Below are 6,105 nucleotides of genomic sequence, written 5' to 3'. Positions count from 1 at the left end.
GAATGTTTATTATATGTCAGGCATTCCTCTGAGTAGTTTACATTTATTAGATCCTTTAAACCTCACAAGAACTCTGTGAATAAGATCTATAATCATTTCCATTTCACAGAACAGAAAACGGAGGCCCAGGAGGTTAAGGGACTTGGCCAGGTTTACCCAGCTACCACGTAGCAGTTTGCAGTGAAAAACTGTTTTCCTAATATCTTTACAATGCCAAACTGCAGTGAACGCTCAAAGTACATATTTGTCAATGTCCAGTCAATTGACAGTTTATAACTTATTTCTCATTGACCTGAAATATGTCTTAACACATTCTACAATATTTTTATGTCTTAAGTATAAAATGAAACTTAGATTTAATTATATAGAAGGACTTTAAGAATCACTTTAGTAGAAGAGAAAAACTAAATTTTCTTTGGAAACATCAACAAAAATACAAAGAAATCACAGGTTATACCACCTTGTTTAATTCCTTTGTATAAGAAATTAAATTGTGTTGTGCTAAATCCATGTAACGTGAGGCTGTTATCCATGCATTGCTTTGAATTTTCTTTAAATTCCTTCTACACACTGTATTTATCCCAACTTAGTAAATCCATTTAAACCCCTACTTTGTGGCTATCTGCCATGTGCTCTTTTTACCTAAAGGGTAAAACTAATGTTTAGCTGCTTCTATTTGCCTTAAGTAAAAGAAAACCCTAGAATGTCAATTACAGCCGGCTCTCAATTATCTGTGGTCATGGGACAGAGCCCACAAAAGCAAGGACAATTTAAATCCAGGAATAATTAGAGAAGTCTTAATTTCGACATTATTTTTATTCCTCCTCCTAACAAACCTTTCTTTTTTGGACTGAAATAGGTAGAAAATAGATACAATCAAATAGTACCTATTTTTTGGTTTGGTTTCTTTGTTTGTTTTTAATGCCTCTAACAGACCAGTGAAAAGGCTGATCTGGATAGAAATGTATCCAAAAACATCCCCAAACCAAATGAGCAAGGTAATATATGTGTTGTTGCTGTTTGGTCATGGTGTCCCATTCTTCGCGACCCCACAGACTGTAGCCCACCAGGCTCCTCTGTGTATGAGATTCCCAAGGAAGAATCCTGGAGTGGGTTGCCGTTTCCTCTTCCGGGAGATCTTCCCAACCCAGGGCTCAAACCACATCTCAACATGTATTATTTATTTGTCATTTAAAAGACTGTCAGGTGACTTTGGGGAGTATCATAAAATTAATTCTTGCCTGAGTTTTTCCCAAGAAATAAACCATGGCCCCACATTTGAAAACTTTCAGATTTATCTTTCTTTCTTTTCATATTTTATCAGCTCACCAGGCATTGGGCTGGTGCCATCCTGTATCCAGTGATATTAGCACCTCCGTTGACTTCTGGCATGAAGCCTTCATTATGGAATCTTGCAGCCAATCAGAGTTGATGATATTGTATTAATAGTTCCATAATAAAATGAAAAAGATGGCCTTCATTTTGATGAAAGCTGTAAAGTAGCTATTGTGCTTGTTTGGTATTGCAAGGCCCAAATGTATTATTTATGCAATCTTTCTTTTGAAAGAAAAACTGAAAGAGCAGATTTCATTTTACAGCATTCAGTCAAAGCTATTGTCTCATGAATGTGAACATTTCTGCATTTTATTTCCTCAGAGTGTAGAAGGTACTTTTCAGAGATCATCTAAGTAGGGATTTAAAAGTTTAAATACTGCTTTTAAAATAGGTAAGCCCTAATGAGTGAATCTATTGTTCCTACTGGTAGGTAAACTAAATCAACATTGCCATATGAGAACTTGTACCTAATTGGAGTCATAATTTTCAAGGTCTCAGATAGACACTAAGACATTGTTTGTTCATATTAGGAGAACAGAAAAAAAGTCAGTAATTTTACCAGACAGTAAGTTATCAAGAACAAATATACACAATCATAAAATACTTTTAAGACACGAAATCTATTTTGTCTAAGTATGTATTCCATCCTGTAGTTATTACACAGTAGTATAGTTCTCAAAAAAATTATGTGATCATACTAAAAAATGTATGTAGGAAATAACCTATTCATTGTTATTGTCATTTAGTCACTAAGTCATGTCTGACTTTTTTCCAACCTTCTAGGCTCCTCTGTCCATGGAATTTTCCAGGCAAGAAACCTGGAATGGGTTGCCATTTCCTTTTCCAGGGAATCTCTCAGATCCAAAGATAGAACCTACATCTCCTGTATTGGCAGGTGGATTCTTTACCACTGAGCCACCAGGGAGGCCCAATTTACACAAAGAAACAAAATAAAAAGCAAAAATGAATTTTAATATGAAACACAGGTTTACAGTGATAAAATGATGCAACAATTTTCTTGGTGATTTTATAGCCAGTATTTTATTTGAACATCATAAAACTTACAAATTAGGTTTAGTACATCCAGGGAAATTAGGTTTAGTACCAGCCAGGTGGCGAGAGTGGTAAAGAACTTGCCCACCAACTCAGGAAATGTAAGAGCAGCGGGCTTGATCCCTGGGTTGGGAAGATCCCCTGGAGGAGGGCATGGCAACCCACTCCAGTATTCTTGCCTGGAAAACCCATAGACAGAGGAACCCGGCAGGCTGCAGTTTACAGGGTTACACAGTGTTGGACACAACTGAAGTGACTTAGCATGCACACATGCACATCCATTTATCACACAGAGGTACTGAAACTTAGAGAAAAACCACCCAAGGACGCATAGCCATTTCAGTTGTGTATCTTGGACCTGTTTCTGATCTGATCCCAGTAGAATGCTTTCCCGGTCATACCATGGTCCATCTTCATCCAGCAGTTGCTTTCTTTGTCTATGAGCCACTAATGGTGAGAACTTGCTACTAAAAATTAACAACAAATCAAGCTAACTAATGAATTTCCAACCTAGATAGCATATTGAAAAGCAGAGACATTACTTTGCCAACAAAGGTCCACTTAGTCAAGGCTATGGTTTTTCCAGTAGTCATGTATGGATGAGAGAGTTGGACTGTGAAGAAAGCAGAGCACTGAAGAATTGATGCTTTTGAACTGTGGTGTTGGAGAAGACTCTTGGGAGCTCCTTGGCCTGCAAGGAGATCCAAACAGTCCATTCTAAAGGAGATCAGCCCTGGGTGTTCTTTGGAAGGAATGATGCTAAAGCTGAAACTCCAATACTTTGGCCACCTCATGTGAAGAGTTGACTCATTGGAAAAGACTCTGATGCTGAGAGGGATTGGGGGCAGGAGGAGAAGGGGATGACAGAGGGTGAGATGGCTGGATGGCATCACTGACTCAATGGACATGAGTCTGAGTGAACTCCGGGAGTTGGTAATGGACAGGGAGGCCTGGCATGCTGTGATTCATGGTGTCGCAAAGACTGAGCGGATACGACTGAGCGACTGAACTGAACTGAACTAAATGAATTTCCTAACAGAAAGATATATACTAAGTCCCACTTTTCTATGGCCATGGAGGATTCTATTTTGCTTAATTTTTTTTTTCTCCCTAGAAAGATACCTACTATGGGAAAAGTAAGGTTTTTTTTGTTGTTTTTTTTCTTCTTCTAAGTTGGGTCTCCAGGGAACTATTTCTCAGTGTTCTCTACATTTCAGTTTTCATACTTTCTCCTGAAATAACAACGGGGTATTTGAACTTATTAAGGATCATAAGGATTATAGTAAGCCTTAGTAAGTCTTCCTTCATGGCTCAGTTGGTAAAGAATCAACCTGCAATGTGGGAGACCTGTGTTCTATCCCTGGGTAGGGGAGATCCCCTGGAGGAGGGCATGGCAACCCACTCTAGTATTCTTGCCTGGAGAATCCCCATGGACAAAGGAGCCTGGAGGGCTACATTCTATGGGATCGAAAAGAGTCAGACACGACTGAGTGACTAAGCACACCACAAAGATCATTTGGTATTTGTGAAATTAAAGACTAAATGAAATTTCCTAGGAAATTTCCTAGGATGTAGAGTCTGGCCTCCATAATTTGTCATGCTGCTAAATAAAACTTGCTTGCACAACCACTAAGACTTAATTCAAGGAAAACCTGTCACCATATTTACTCTAATTGCACATGAAGAGTATTGTATAAAAATATAGACACAATCCAGTTTTACACTTGGCCAATGACCTTGCTTTCTATCTCATTGAGGGAATAGGAGCAATAAAAAAATGTCATCATGCTCTCTTCTTCATGTTTACCTACCTACCTGCATCTATGTCTATACCCACTGCTTTCTCATCTGTTACAGAAAGTGCTCCTACATAGGAAAATCTCTTCTCCTTTTTTAATTAAAAAATTTTTTTTAATGAACACAGCATGTGGGATCTTAAGTTCTCCAACTGGGAATCAAACCTGTACCCCTTGGATTTAAAGTGCAGAATCGTAACCACTGGACCACCAGAGAAGTCCCAGAAGTCTCTTCTTGTACAAAAAATCTCATGGCCTCTTGCCTAGTCACCATCATTACTTCAATAGTGATTCTCCTTATCATCTACATCAATTAACTTTCCTTTCTTTCCACATTGTTATCCAGCCTGTTAAAAACAAACAAAAAAATTCTTTCTTGGCCCCACCTACCGTTCAGCTACCATCCCTCTCTTTACTTTCATTTATGCTAAATTTTACCAGAAGAGTTGTCTAGACCCATAGTCTCTAGTCCTCTAGTACTAATTACTCTTGAATCTATTCCGTTTTTTGAAACTCAACTGCTCCACCAGGTGTCCTTTTCAATGTCTCAGTTGTGTCTGACTCTTTGCCATCCCATCCCATGGACTATAGTAGCCTGACAGGCTCCTCAGTCCATGGGTTCTCCAGGCAAGAATACTGGAGTGGGTAGCCATTCCCTTCTCCAGGAGATCTTCCTGACCCAGGGATCAAACTCAGGTCTCCTGCATTGCAGGCAGTTTCTTTACCACCTGAGTCATCAGGGAAGCCCTTTCAAAGTCAATAATGAGCGCAAAGATGCTAAATACAGTGGTAAATTCTCAGTCCTCATCTTACTTGATCAGTCAGCAATATTTGACATAATTGGATCCTGGAGATTTCTTCTTAATTTTTTTTTTTTTTGGCTATTTCAGAAAGCACATTTTAAGTCTCCTTTTCTTATTCTTCTTTATCGCTTCAACTTCATAATATTGTAGTGTCTTGGACCATAGTTCTTCTGCCTCTTCGTCCTTCTTTCTGAATTCATTCCCTTGCTCTTACCCAGTGAAAGTGAAAGTGAAGTTGCTCAGTTGTGTCCGACTCTTTGCGACCCCATGGACTGTAGTCTACCAAGATCCTCAGCCCATGGGATTTTCCAGGCAAGAGTACCAGAGTGGGTTGCCATTTCTTTCTCCAGGGGATCCTCCCAACCCAGGGATTGAACCTGGGTCTCCTGCTTTGTAGGCAGACACTTTACCATCTGAGCCACCAGGGAAGTATTGTAGCTTTAAATAACATCTATATACTAATGATTTCCAGCCTGAACCGTGCCCTTGTACTCCAGTCTTGAATATACCACTGCTTTTTTGAAATCTATATTTACATGTTTAACAGTCATCATTTAAACTCAGAATGTACAAAACTCTCAATCCTATTTTCTCCAACCTTTACCATTTCAAAGGATGGTAGCTCCATACTTCTAATTGCTTACTTCTAAAACCTTGTAGTCATGTTTACCTATCCATCATGCAGTATATTAGCAAGTTTCAGGGCAAAAGCCTCTTGTTGAAAGTGAAAAAGGAGAGTGAAAAAGTGGCTTAAAGTTCAACATTCAGAAAACTAAGATCATGGCATCTGGTCCCATTACTCATGGGAAATAGATGGGGAAACAGTGGAAACAGTGTCAGACTTTATTTTGGGGGGCTCCAAAATCACTGCAGATGGTGATTGCAGCCATGAAATTAAAAGACGCTTACTCCTTGGAAAGAAAGCTATGACCAACCTAGACAGCATATTGAAAAGCAGAGACATTACTTTGCCAACAAAGGTCCATCTAGTCAAGGCTATGGTTTTTCCAGTAGTCATGTATGGATGTGAAAGTTGGACTGTGAAGAAAGCTGAATGCCAAAGAATTGATGCTTTTGAACTGTGGTGTTGGAGAAGACTCTTGACAGTCCCTTGGACT

General features: G+C 39.1%; 1 non-coding gene across 1 annotated transcript; it reads right to left on the bottom strand.

The window, feature by feature from the left end:
* Positions 1-5,343: 5,343 nt before the first annotated feature.
* On the bottom strand, positions 5,344-5,415 carry TRNAC-ACA (transfer RNA cysteine (anticodon ACA)). The gene has a single exon. It is a non-coding gene; the product is annotated as a tRNA-Cys (tRNA).
* Between the last annotated feature and the right edge of the window lie 690 nt (positions 5,416-6,105).

The sequence above is a fragment of the Bos indicus genome, chromosome 5 (genome assembly GCF_029378745.1).
Source record: "Bos indicus isolate NIAB-ARS_2022 breed Sahiwal x Tharparkar chromosome 5, NIAB-ARS_B.indTharparkar_mat_pri_1.0, whole genome shotgun sequence".
Classification (NCBI taxonomy): Eukaryota; Metazoa; Chordata; class Mammalia; order Artiodactyla; family Bovidae; genus Bos; species Bos indicus.
Note: the sequence above shows the minus strand (reverse complement) of the source record. Positions and strands in the feature narration are given on the sequence as shown.